Genomic DNA, 14,803 nt, shown 5'->3' with positions numbered 1-14,803 from the left:
ACTCAAGAAGCAGTAGCTTCTAATGTTAAATTATTAGAGTTTATAGAACTTTGTACCTGTCTTTCAAGACTCTGAATTTTGCTTGACAGGGAGATGTAATGCCCAATTTAAAATTCTTTATAACTCAAATCTCAATCCAAGCCAAGTACATTTGCCAAGAAAAATAAAAAGTTCTGTTTGTCTCATTTCTTTTACCTGAGAGATTTAGAATGCTCTAAAAGAAAGAAATGAAAAAAAGGAGGCGGGGCAAGATGGCGTCTGAGTGAGTGCACCTTATAATCTCTCCTGCAAAGAAGTGGTTGAGTAGGGTTGGAGTCCTGCTGGACCGGACTGTTTCAGGTGTTTGCAGGGCAGGAGGTGTCTGTATGTCGATGTAGTGGGACGGTGACAGAGGAGATTCTTGTAAGAGGTAGAATTTTGGGTCTCTTTCACGGAGGTCGGGGTCGTGCACGGGACCCTTCCCCCTGGGGGCTGGTGGGCTGGCGGTGGCAATTCTTGAAGGCTTTGCATTGCTGGGGAGTTCCCAAGGCCTGAGCAGGCTGTTTCAGGGGCCTGCAGGGCGGGAGGTGTCTGGAAGTCAATTTGGTGAGACAGTGACGGAGGTGCGAGACAGTGAGACAGTGCGAGAGGTGGAATTTTGGGTTTCTGACTCAGAGGTCAGAGGTTCTGGCTGAAGCCCCTCCCCCTAGGGCTGGCAGTTGGGCCACGGTGACCCTTGGGATCTTTGTTGTGGGGGGGTTCTCAAACCCTGAGTGGGCTGTTTCGGGGGCTTGCAGGGCAGGAGGACTCTGGATGTTGATTTGATGAGACTGTGACAGAAGAGATTCTTGCAAGAGGTGGAACTTTTGGTTTCTGACATGGAGGTCAGAAGTACTAGGAGGAACACTTCCACCTAGGGCTGGCAGCCTGTCCACGGCAGTCCCTGAACTCTTTGTAGTGCAGCAGTGCCCCTAACAGGCTGTTTCAGGGGCTTGCAGGCCAGGAGGTGTCTGGATGTCGAGTTGGTGAGAAAGTGACAGAAGAGATTCTTGTGAGAGGTGGAATTTTGAGTTTCTAAATCAGAAGTCAGAGTTTGTGGGTGGGACCCCTCCTCCTAGGGTCCCTGAAGGCTGTGCTGTGCTGTGGTGCTCCCAGGCCTCCTGTTAACTGGATGCGTGGTTCCCAGGTCTGTGTTCCCTAAACCTTGGTGGCTCACGCTCCAGAGACTCACACACCTTGAGTCTGCAGTGTCACAGACTTCCCATTCCTGAATCCACTGCGCCCTGAGGTCCATCTGAGGTCCTTGATTATCCTAACCCTCGGCATTTGTGGGGTTTTTTTCTTTTTTCTTTTCTTTTTTTGTCTTGGTTGCTAATATTGCATTATCTCCTCATCTTTTCTCCCATTTTATCCCCCAAGGTCCTTTTGCATTTATTTAGTTTTTTTTTCTCCTTTTCTTTCTCTTGCTTGTTTCCCTCCCTTTTCTTTGCCAACCCCCTTTTTTTCTCTTTTTTTCTTTTCTCTCTTTTTCTTCTTATTTTATTTTATTTTATTTATATAAAAAGGTGCTGCAGGGAGCGCTTCACATTTGTTGTGTTTCCTCATCCTCCATTTCCTCTTTTCTATGTGAATTGATTTTGGCCACCTACACTATCCCCTTTCCCCCACATCTTACTATTCTCCATCACCCACTGTCTCTCTTACATTCCACCTCCCTTTCTTTGACCCCCAAATTGTCTGACTTTTAATTTCTAATACCTTTGTTCTGTTTTCTGTCTTTTATCCACTCTTGATATTATTGTCTTTCTTTTGTTTCCCTCTCTCATGAAAACACTGGCTTTTTAATTTATACTATATTCCTCCCCATATTCAGTTGACTGTCTCATTATAGGTACTCTACTTACTGCTATAACTCTACAAAACTTACATGAGTCTAATATCCATTCTCCCAGATCTCACATTGTTGCTCTGTTAACATTTATTACCAATATTACTTTACACATTTTCTTTTCCTACTCATTTTGCTTTTCCTGGCCCTAATATTTTCCTTCAAAGTTAACTTAGCCAGGAACAAGAAAATAAAGTAAGAACAAAGTGACAAAGAGAAGATATGACATTTACACAAGAACAACTAATTAACCCCCAAGATTAGACAAAGAAGCTAAGGAACTGATTAAACCCATCAAGATAAAATGATGACCAGACAGCAACAAAAAACTACAAACCAAACTAATAATCAGGAAAACATGGCTGAATCCAATGAACAAACTAAAAACCAGGAAGGGGAGCAGAACATCGGACAAGTAATCAAAGATCTCAAAACATATATTAGAGACCAAATTAATGAAGTAAAGGAAGAGATTAACAATATGAAGAAAACACTTGGAGAGGAAATTGCAGACATATGCAAAAAGATAACAGATATGATGGGGATGAAAACCACAGTTCAAGAAATCAAAAATACACTCTCAGCAAAGAGCAGCAGATTAGAAGAGGCAGAGGAGAGAATTAGTGACGTGGAAGATAGTCCATCTGAAATCAGATACTAGAACTGATCAATAAGAAGATAGAAAAAATCCAGCTAGTACTTAGGGACCTGAATGACAATGCAAAACGCACAAACATAGGTATTATAGGCATCCCAGAAGGAGAAGAGAAGGGAAAGGGGACAGAAGGGATGTTGGAGGAAATAATGGCTAAAAACTTCCCAAATCTACTGAGAGAGATGGATGTACATGTCCAGGAAGCACAACACACCCCAAACATCATAAATCCCAACAAGCCCACCCCAAGACATATACTTGTCAAATTATCCAATGCTCAAGACAAAGAGAAAATTCTAAAAGCAGCAAGAGAAAAGAAAACCATCACATACAAGGGAGGCTCCATAAGATTAAGTGCTGATTTCTCATCTGAAACCATGGAGGCAAGAAGGCAGTGGTATGATATAGTCAAGGTACTAAAAGAAAAAAATTTCCAACCAAGAATACTCTACCCAGCTAAACTAGCATTCAAAAATGATGGAGAGTTCAAAATATTCACAGATAAACAGAAATTGAATGAATATGCCAACAAGAACCTTGCCCTTCAAGAAATACTAAAGGGAGTTCTTCAGGAAGAAAGGAAAAAACAGGAGAGTCAGAGTTGGAGGAGCGTGTAAGAGCAACAAAAAAGACAAAAGGAGAAGGAAAAAAGCAAACAAAATATGACAAACACAAGTCCAATAAAAAATTTGGCTAACATAAATAATTCCTTGAAAGTAATAACACTGAATGTCAATGTATTAAACTCACCTATCAAAAGATACAGACTGGGAGATTGGATAAGGAAATATGACCCATCTATATACTGTCTACAAGAAACACATCTTAGACCCAGAGATTCATGGAGGTTGAAAGTGAATGGTTGGAAAACAATCTTACAAGCAAACAATAACAAAAAAAAAAAGCAGGAGTACCTATATTAATATCAGACAAAATAGACTTTAAATGCAAAACAATTGTGAGAGGCAAAGAAGGATACTACATATTAGTGAAAAGGACAATCTCTCAAGAAGAACAAACAATCATAAATACTTACGCTCCTAACAAGGGTGCCTCCAAATACATGAGGCAAACATGGAAAAACTAAGTGAAAGAATAGATGTCTCTACAATTATAGTGGGAGATTTTAATACATCACTATCAACTTTGGACAGAACATCTCAAAAGAGAATCATAAAGAAAAAGAAAACTTTGAACAGTATATTAGAGGAGCTGGATGTAATAGACATATACAGATCATTACACCCGAATACAGCAAGAGATACATTTTTCTCAAGTGCACATGGATCATTCTCCAAGATAGACCATATGCTAGGCCACAAAGAAAGGCTCAATGAATTCAGAAAGATCAAAATCATACAAAATAATATCTCTGACCACAGTGGAGTGAAGCTGGAAATCTGCAAGGGCCAGAGGGCCAGATTTCACACCAAGATATGGAAATTAAACAGGACATTCTTAGAAAAACAGTGGGTCAAAGAGGAAATCTCAAAAGAAATTAATAACTACCTTGAAACTAATGAAAATGATAACACAACATACCAAAACTTATGGGATGCAGCAAAAGCAGTACTGAGAGGGAAATTTATAGCCATAAATTCATACATCAAAAAAGAAGAAAGAGCCAAAATTGAAGAACTAACTGCACATTTGGAGGAATTAGTAAAAAAGTAACCCCACAGAAAGAAGAAAGAAAGAAAGAACAAAGATAAGAGCAGAACTAAATGAAATAGAAAATAAGAAAGCACTTGAAAAGATAAATAAAACCAAGAGCTGGTTCTTTGAGAAGATCAATAAAATTGACAAACTCTTAGCTAGACTAACAAAGAAAAAAGAGAGAAGAAGCAAATACACAAAATAAGAAATGAGAAAGGAGATATCACCACTGACCCCACAGAAATAAAGACTATCATAAGAGGATACTTTGAAAAACTATATTCCAACAAAAATGACAATTCAGAGGAAATGCACAAATTCTTAGAAACACATAAGCAGCCTATATTGATGAAAGAAGAAATTGATGATCTCAATAAACCAATCACAAGTAAAGAGATAGAATCAGTCATTAAAAACCTACCAACTAAGAAGAACCCAGGGCCAGATGGCTTCACAGGTGAATTCTACAAACATTCTGGAAAGAACTAACACCAATCCTGCTGAAACTCTTCCAAAAAATCAAAACACAAAGAACATTACATAACTCATTCTATAATGACAACATTACCCTAGTACCAAATCCAAACAAAGACACCACAAGACAGGAAAATTACAGACCAGTTTCTCTAATGAATCTAGATGCAAAAATCCTCAACAAAATACTTGCTAACCATTTTCAACAACACATTAAATGAATTATACATCATGACCAAGTGGGATTCATTCTGGGTATGCAAGGATGGTTCAACATAAGAAAATCAATCAACATAATACACCATAAAAACAGATTGAAGGAAAAAAATCACATGATTATATCTATAGATGCAGAAAAAGCATTTGACAAAATACAGCACCCTTTCTTGATAAAAACACTGCAAAAGACTGGAATACAAGGAAATTTTTTGAACATGATAAAGAGTATATATGAAAAACCCACAGCCAACATCGTTTACAATGGTGAAATCCTAAAATACTTCCCTCTAAGATCAGGAGCAAGACAAGGATGCCCACTCTAACCTCTTCTATTTAACATTGTCTTAGAAGTACTTGCTCGAGCACTGAGGCAAGAACCAGATATAAAAGGCATTCAAATTGGAAAAGAAGAAGTCAAAATTTCATTATTTGCAGATGACATGATCCTATACATAGAAAACCCTGAGAGGTCTACAACAAAGCTTCTAGAACTCATAAATGAGTTTAGTAAAGTCACAGGTTATAAGATCAATGCACAAAAATCAGTAGCATTTCTGTACACCAACAATGAACAAGCTCAGGCTATCAAGAAACAAATACCATTTACAATATAAATCAAAAAATCAAATATCTAGGAATAAATTTAACTAAAGATGTAAAAAACTTATACACAGAGAACTACACAAGACTGTTCAAGAAAATCAAAACAGACCTAAATAAATGGAAGAATATTCCCTGTTCATGGATAGGAAGACTAAATATCATTAAGATGTCTATCCTACCAAAACAGATCTACATATTCAATGCAATCACAATCAAAATCAACACAGAATTTTTTAAGGAACTAGAAAAACTAGCTATGAAATTTATTTGGAAAGGAAAGAGGCCCCAAATAGCCAAAGACATATTGAAAAAGAAAAATGAAATTGGAGGAATCACACTATCTGACTTCAAAACATACTACAAAGCTACAGTCATGAAAACAGCATGGTATTGGCACAAGGAGAGACACATAGACCAATGGAACTGAACTGAGAGTTCTGATATAGATCCTCATATATATAGTCATATAATATTTGATAAAGCCACCAAACCCTCTCAACTGTTGCCTTGTTTGAAGGCTATTGTCTCAGTGTCTGCACATCAGTTTCAGTAAATATAGTATGAATATGTAAGAAGATTATTGCTGTGAAGGGAAGGGGGTTTTGTGTTGGATGTGTGGGAGTAGTACTGTATATTGTATATATGAATTACTGTGATCTAAAACTCTTGTGAAGATAAGCTTAATAATTAGACAAAAGAAAAGGAAAAGATGGGACGTAGACACTGAGGAAAGGACGGGTGGTTGCCTTGCCGATTTGCATGAAGGGCAACACTTATTGTGGTGATGGAAGGCAAAACATCGAAACAAAAGCTTTTGCATTTTATAATTTTTTGATACCCCAATTTATTTTTACCGTAATTTTCCCAAATTAATATGTGTTCTGTATCTGACCTTTAAATTCATCGCTATATTCCATTTTACTATTAAGGGAACCTGGCAATATATTGGGCTTCACTTTTCAGGAAGTTTTGGATCACAGAGAGGTTCAACAATGGCAGCAGAGGAATATTGGTGTGGGATATTATTGACAGGGGACACACGGTTGGCAGGGAGTTTTACAGGGCATATATCCAGGGTATATAAAAATGTTTGGATATTTTCATAGTGGATACAATTAAAAACAACAACTGAGGGAGTGCTGAGTTCCTAGCCAGGGGAGCTCTATCACAGTCCTTAAAGGAATAGCAACAATCCCCCAAGTGCAATGATAATGACCAAAAAAGAATGAAGGTCCAACAATGAGCCCTTGACACTAATGACTATGCTTGTGAGCCTGTACACCTAAAATAAGAACAAGGCCCAGAGCTGCAGGGTGCTCCTGAGAGCCTCCATGTTGCTCAAATGTGGCCGGTCTCGAAGCCAAACTCAGCATGTAAATGTGTTGGTTTCCCCCCAGAATGGGACATGACTCCTGGGGATGAGCCTCCCTGGCACCGAGGGATTACTACCAAGTACCAGCTGATGATGTAACTAGAAAATGACCTTGAATAAAGGGTCAACTCGGACCAGCAGACTCTCTCAGTCTTCGTATAATACCAGGAGTTAAAAATGCTTTTTGACCTGAATAAAAGGGGGAAATGGAAAGGACAAATGAGTTTATATGGCTTTGAGTCTCCAAAAAGTGCTGGGAGGTTATCAGAGGGGCTGCCCTTATGCACACCTCAGCAGAGTCCCAGAGACAGGTAAAGTAGATACAACCCCAGGTATTGGTTCTTCTGAGGGCTACAAAGACCCACAGGTTCTATGGTCATGGCAGATGGAGTTCAGTGCCATGTCAGTTGGCCCTTCTTTGGAGTTTGTGTTTCTGTGTGGTGGAGCTGGGCTCAGATGTGGTCTTTTTTCACAAGCCTCTCCTGTTACTTTTACCAGAACTGTAGTTGATGCTGGGGTTTAATATATACCCAGGGGATCTGAATCTCTGGACTGACCATATGATAGCCAGGTCCTGAGCCTCAACAGACTTCAGCTCCTACACTCTGGTTTGTTGGACTTACCCCACTCAGCTAACATGGAGGTGAAGAAGGTCAACCACCACACCATGGAGCCAAGAGTGCCTACAACTGAAAGCAGGAGGATTGCATCCAGCATCCATGTGGAATCTAAGCCCCCTCCTGATATAGATGTGGAGTGGACACAACCATTCCAAGGTCCACAGGATGGAGGAATAGAATATGGATTAGAGTGGACTTACGGATATTCTATTCATGAACTATTGTGATTAGTAATCGAAGAAAATCTGGCATTGGCATGTAGAAAGTGGCCATGGTGGCAGCTGGGTGTGGGGAATGGGAGGAAGAGATGAGATGTGGAGGCATTTTTGGGACTTGGAATTGTCCTGGGTGATGCTGCAGGGACAGTTACCGGACATTGTATGTCCTCCCATGGCCCACTGGATGGAACATGGGAGAGTGTGGGCTATGATGTGAACCATTGACCATGACGTGCAGTGGTGCTCAGAGATGTATTCACGAAATGCAATGAATATCTCATGATGATGGAGGAGATTGTTGCTATGGGGGGAGGAGTGGGGTGAGGTGGGTGGGGCGTATAAGGGGACCTAATTTTTTTTAATGTAATATTTTAAAAAATAGAGACAAAAAAAGTCCAAAAATAAAAAAGGAAACAAAATGTAACCAATAATCTAAGGAGACACAATAGGACATAATCTTCACACCAGCAAATCTAATACCCTTTCTTTATTTTGTAAACGACATTCTGTGCTCCTTCTAAGAAAATCCTTTCACTTCCTCACTGAATCTCATCCACTCTTCCTTATTCCAAGTCTTTGCTCCTGTGTTTTTCTTCTATCCTGCTTTAGTAATTTTTTTCTCTATCACTGCCACAAACACTCTAACATTGTGGTTTGAAGCTGTTTATAACCCAGAAAAACATGTTCTTAAAGTTAATTCATTCATGGGTGTGTGCATCCATGATAAGTACGTCCTTTTGATGAGGCCAGTTCTGTTTATGTTTGGCCCACCTCGTTCAGGATGGGTCTTGATCCTATTTTTGGACTCCTTTATAAAGAATGAATTCAGACCTGAGAGAGAAAGCCATGGAAGCAAGAAGCTGACATCAACAAAACCTGGAAGAGAAGAGAGAGACCAGCAGATGTTGCCATGTGCCTTGCCAAGTGCCAGAAGAGGCAAGGATTGCCAGCAACCAGTCTTCTAGAAGAAGGCATTGCCTTGATGATGTCTTGATTTGGACATTTTCCTGGCCACAACACCATGAATGAATAAATTCCCGTTGTGTAAGCCAACTCATTTCCTGGTGTTTGCTTTGAGCAGCTGTCTTACTTTGCTACAGGGCTGTGAAAGGAAAGTACCAGAAATGGATTGGTTTTTATAACAAGAAATTTATTAGGGGTAAAGGCTTTCAGTTCTGAGAGTCTGAAATGTCTAAATCAAGGTATCAGCAGGGATGCTTTTAACAAAGTCAGCTACTGGTAATTTGGGGTCCTGCCACATGGTGAAGATGGCCACCAATATCTGCTAAAGTCCCTGCCTTCCCCTCCAGTATCTGCCATCTCCCAGAGCTCAGCTTTGGGAAAGCTTGAGCTCCTCCATGGGCCCAGTCTCTTGGGGGCTTTGTGCTTAAGCTTTGGCTGCTAGTAATCCTTGAGTCCTCCTTGCACACTGTAGGGTCAAAAATGGCAGTGCTCCCTTTCCTTGTGTCTCTTTCTCCATTTATATCAACTTCAGTAAGAGGGCAGAGTCACGCCTCCCTGACGGAGTCCCATCAGAAGGGTCTCACACCCACAGGAATGGATTAGTTCAAGAACATAATCTTTTTCTCTTGGGATTCATAAAAAAACTTCAAACAGCCATGCTCCACCCTCTGAATCCCAAAAGGCACGTTCTTTACATGTGCAAAATACATTCATTATATCACAATATTTCAAACACCTTAATCATTTCAGTAGCAATGCTAAGTACAAAATCTCATAAAAATCAGTTAGAGGCATACAATTTGTCTTGGGGCAAAGTTCCCCTCTGGCTGTAAATCTGTGAAACTTAGAAAACAGGTTATCTGATTCTAATATACAAGGAGGGACAGTCACAGGATAAACATTTGTATTACCATTAGGAGAAATTGGCAGGAGAACAGGCTTCATGGGTCCCAAGCAGTTCTGAAAACCTGCAGGGCATACTCCCCTAGATTTCAAAGTCTGAACATCATCTCTAGACTGATGTCTTCTCCTCAGGGCTTTGTGGGGGCCCACCCCTTCCAAGGGCTTGCCAGCAGCAGTCCTCTCCAGACCACCCTCATCAAGCATCTGAGTTCCTTACAATCAATTGACTGAAGAAGAGAAAACTTGGGCCTGGTTTCCAGATAGTTCTGCACAATATGCAGGTATCACCTGGAAGTGGACAACAGTAACACAGCAGCCCCTTTCTGGAACATCCCTGAAGGACAGTGGTGAGAGGAAATCCTCCCAGTGGGCAGAACTTAGGGCACTGCACCGGGTTGTTCATTTTGCTAGGAAGGAAATGGCCAGAGGTGCATTTGTATGTGGATTCATGGGCTTTTGCCAATGGTTTGGCTGGATGGTCAGGGGCTTGGAAGGAACATGATTGGAAAACTGGTGACAGAGAGGACTGGGGAAGAGGTATGTGGATAGACCTTTCGGAGTGGGCAAAAATATGAAGATATGTGTCCCACGTGAATACTCATCAGAGGGTGACTTCAGCAGAGGAAGATTTTAATAATCAAGGGATAAGATGATGTGCTCTGTGGCTAGCACTCAGCCTCTTTCCCCAGCCACTCCTGTCATTGCCCAAAGGGCTCATGTGCAAGGTGGCCATAGTGGTAGGGATGGAGATTATTCATGGGCTCAGCAACATGGACTTCCCCTCACCAAGGTCCACCTGTTTACAACCGCTGCTGAGTGTCCAGTCAGCCAGCAGCAGACCCACATTCAGCCCCTCAAGGTGATCGGCCTGCTACCTGGTGGCAGGTTGATTACATTGAACCATTTGCTTCATGGAAGGGGCAGTGATTTGTTCTACTGGAATAGATTCATACTCTGGATATGGGTTTGCCTTCCCTTCACGCAATGTTTCTTCCAAAATTACCCTCTGTGGACTCACCAAATGTCTTATCTACAGCCATGGCATTCCACCCAGCATTGCTTCTGAACAATGAACCCACTTCACAGCAAAGGGTGTGTGGGAATGGGCACATTCTCATGGAATTCACTGGTCTTACCATGTTCCCCATCATCCTGAAGCAGCTGGATTGATAGAACAGTGGAATGGCCTTTTGAAGACTCGATTACTATACCAGCTGGGCTGCAGTACCTTGCAGGGCTGGGACAATGTTCTCCAGGAGGCTGTGTATGCTCTAAACCAGTGTCCATTCTATGATGCTCTTTCTTCCATAGCCGGGATTCATGGGTCCAGGAATCAAGGGGTGAATGGGTAATAGTGAATGGTAATAGTGAATGGGAGTAGTGCCATTCACTATTACCTGTAGTGATCTATGAGTGTGGCAGTTTGCGATTATTTATCAACCCCAAAAAAGAGAAGGATTATGTTTGTAAACTGGTCTGTTCCTCTGGGTGTGATACCCTTTGATTATATTAAATTCAAAGGTTTTAAGTTTACTTGATTAAATCACCTTAGGGCTTTGATTCAACCACGTCAGTAAGGCATGACTCAGGTTAGTCCCTGCCCCCTTGGTGGGCTGACAGAAACAGACACTCACTCAAGAAGACACAACAGGAAGAGAGAGAGCTTTGTAGATAACAGAGGAGAGAAGGCTCAAACAGCTAAAGCCTGGGGAGAGATGAGCCGTTCACCTGATAGTTTGTAGCTGAAAAGTCCAGAGCAGCGGAGCAGCTGATAAGGCTGGGAAGGAAACTTGAGCCCTATGCTAGACTGATACAGGAAGCCCTGCGAGATGAATCCTATGCCAGCCTACAGATTAGATCAGAAAAGTTGGGCCCGTGGATCCTTAAGAGACCAGGTAGAGATCACGCACCATCTTGCTTCAACATGTGGCAAAAGACTTTGGTGAGAAAGTAGCCTTGAGTTGGTTTCTTAAGAGCCAACTGTAGGTTTTTATCCCAAATATATACCTTTTATAAAAGCCAACACATTTCTGGTACTTTGCATCAGCATCCCTTTGACTGAAAATTTTTGCTTTCTGTCCCTGCAAACTTCAGCTCAGCTGGTCTACGGGTCTTAGTTCCAAAAGAAGGAATGCTTCCACCAGGAAATACGATTCCATTGAAATGGAAGTTAAGACTACCCCCTGGCCACTATGGGAAGGGAATTACTGGGAATTACTGTACTGCCTGGGAAAGTCTATCCTATCCAGGGGAAATTAGACTGCAACTACACAGTGGAGACAAAGAAGAGTTTTCCTGGAATACAAGAGACCGCCTAGGACACCTCTTAGTACTGCCATGCCCTGTGATTAAAGTCAATGGAAAACTGCAATGACCCAATCCAGGCAGGACTGAAAAAGGCCCAGAATCTTCAGGAATGAAGGCTTAGGTCACCCCACCAGGCAAAGAACCACGGCCAGCTGAAGTGCTTGCTGAGGGTAGAGGGAACTTGGAATGAGTAGTGGAAGAAGGTAGTGATAAATACAAACTTCAACCACATTACCAGTTACAGAATCAAGGACTGTAATGGCCATAAATATTTCACCCTTGCCTTTCTGCAATACCCAGAGAGGGGTCTATATGGCTGTTGCCCCTTTGCCTTAACTCAAAGGGAAACTTAAACAATGTCCGGATTCCTTGATGTCCTACAGATGATGGAAGAAGATGTCCTCAAATTCCTTGGGGCAGAATCCACTTATGGGGCACCAACCTTGACTTCCAAATGGAACAGCATATCTCAAAAGGAAAAGTGATGGCGCCTGCATCGTAAATCTGAAGACGGCCTGGGAGAAGCTTCAGCTGGTGGTTCATGTCATTGCTGCCATTGAAAACCCTGCTGATGTCAGTGTCATATCTTCCAGGAATACTGCCCAGCGGGCCGTGCTGAAGGTTGCTGCCACCACTGGAGCTACCCCCATTGCTGGGCGCTTCACTCCTGGAACCTTCACCAGCCAGATTCAGGCAGCCTTCCAGGAGCCACGTCTTCTGGTGGTGACCAATGCCAGGCTGACCACCAGCCTCTCACGGAGGTGTCCTACGCTCACCTGCCCACCATTGCTCGGTGTGACGTAGATTCTCCTCTGCCCTAGGTGGATGCCTTCACCACACGCAACAGCAAAGGAGCTTACCCGGGAGTGTGAGGTGGTGGATGCTGGCCCAGCAAGTTCTGCACATGCATGGCCCCATCTCCCATGAGCACCCATGGGTGATCATGTCTGATCTCCACTTCAACAGAGATCCTGAAGAGATTGCAAAGAAAGAGCAGGCCGTGCTGAAAAGGCTGAGGAGCTTCTGGGTGAATGGGCCACTCCTGCTCCTGAAGTCCCTGCCCCTCAGCCCAAGGCCGCAGACTGGTCTGAAGGCGAGCAGGTGCCCTCCGTGCCTGCTCCGCATTCCCCGCTGCAGCCTGGCTGCTCCCCCTGCGCCTGAAGCCTGGCCTGCAGCCCCCACTGCTCAGGCCCCCAGTGGGCAGGAACAGCCCGAGGGGGCAGAAGCTGATCTTCACAGGCTCCAACAGGAAGTGGAAATAAGGTTCCAGGAAATGAATCAGCTTCTATTTTTTAAAAAATGTCATCCTTCTCTTGTTATGAATGTTTGTACATATACATAAAATGAACATATTTGTTTTATTCCCTGTCTTTCCCCCTTATCATATGGCATAAGTTGTATTAGTTTCACATCTTAGTATTAAAGGATATCACGTTTAAGAGTGAATATTACCCAAGGACTCGTACCCTATTCTACAGGGATTTAGTGCACTTACAATTGTATGCAGGACAGTTGAGTAACATTAGGCAGAAATATTAATGTATATGTGTGTGTGTGTGTGTATCTGTTCTTGTTTTTATTATAAATTAAGTATCTCTAAGTATGGTTTAAGACGATGTGTATGGCTGCCAAGTTGACAAGGGGTGGACTATGATGATCAGGTTAATATGTCAACTTGACCAGGTCATGGTGCCCAGTTGTCTGGTCAAGCAAGCCCTGGGCTAATTGTAATAAAAGGGCATATCATAGACTTTACTCATCAGTGAGTTGATTGCATCTATGGCTGATTACATCTACAATCAGCTGAGGAGATTGCCTTCCACAACGAATGCTGTCTCATCCAAACAGTTGGAGCCTAAAAGGAGAAATGATTTCAGCATTCAGGGAGAGAATTTCCATCTCTAAGGGACCCTCACGCCTCCCCTGGAGCTCTTTTGTTTATTTTTTGTTTTTGGTGGGGGGGTGCTTTGAGCTGTTGCCTGGCCTCCCCCAGCCCCTCCCGCTTCCTCGCAGCCAGCTGCGTGGAGTCCCTGTGCCCTCGTGACCCCTCACGAAACTCCCACCTGCAGAGTCAGCAGACTGCGGTGCGGCTGTCTCTGTTATTGTCACTAAAGCAGAGGCCCGGGCAGAACGAGTGTGAGAGGATAGGGCGCGGAATGGGGAGGTCGCGCCTCAGCGCCTTTTCCCCTGCAGTGTGTGCACTTAGCTGGTAGTTGGCTGCCCCGGGTGAAATGGGCCCCGACTCCCCCTCCCCTCGGAAAGCAGTGCGTGCTTAGTCAGGGGGCCCTTTCCCTGCCTGTGCGGTCCTTTAAGGTGGATTTCCCCTTGCAAAGTCTCTTCTGCCCTTGTCCACAGGACACATAGTATGATCATTAGGTGCTCCGTCTCCCAGCCATTTTCTAGGGAAAACCCTGGACACGGGCCCTGAGAGCCACCAGCAGCTTTGAAGAATGGGACGCCTTTCAAGAAGCTTGATCTTGGAGGTCTCAGTGTGAGACCTTACAGAGCCGGTAAAGGTAATAGCTAAAAAATGGACTTACTAAAAATTTCTTCCTTTAACAACTTTGAAATTAATACACTAATTAAAAGTTTTCTATTACTCTAATTTTAAAAGTTTACTCTTTACACTTAGTTCCCTGAAGAACATTAACCAAACCTTCTCCATCTTATTCCTTACAGGAATAAGATAACATCTCAAAGCAAAACCAGACAGAATGGTGTAAATCTATGGAGACAAAAAGCTTGATATCCTTAAGCAGTTAGCTAAGAAGGAGTCATAAAAACCTTGCTCAACTGGCTAATTAACCACTGAAACCAAGGACAAATTTAATGTGTTTGAGACAATTCAGGACTGAAAAATTGCACGCATCCCCATTTTCTTTGCCTTTAAAAACTCCTGTTCCCATTCTCACTTTGAGCTGGTTTTGGGAAAATTCCCCCGGTTCC

General features: G+C 42.6%; 1 pseudogene; it reads left to right on the top strand.

The window, feature by feature from the left end:
• The first annotated feature begins 12,213 nt into the window (after positions 1–12,213).
• LOC131280251 (small ribosomal subunit protein uS2 pseudogene) lies at positions 12,214–13,199 on the top strand (annotated as a pseudogene).
• The last annotated feature ends 1,604 nt before the right edge of the window (positions 13,200–14,803 follow it).

The sequence above is a fragment of the Dasypus novemcinctus genome, chromosome 10, assembly GCF_030445035.2.
Source record: "Dasypus novemcinctus isolate mDasNov1 chromosome 10, mDasNov1.1.hap2, whole genome shotgun sequence".
Lineage (NCBI taxonomy): Eukaryota > Metazoa > Chordata > Mammalia > Cingulata > Dasypodidae > Dasypus > Dasypus novemcinctus.
Note: the sequence above shows the minus strand (reverse complement) of the source record. Positions and strands in the feature narration are given on the sequence as shown.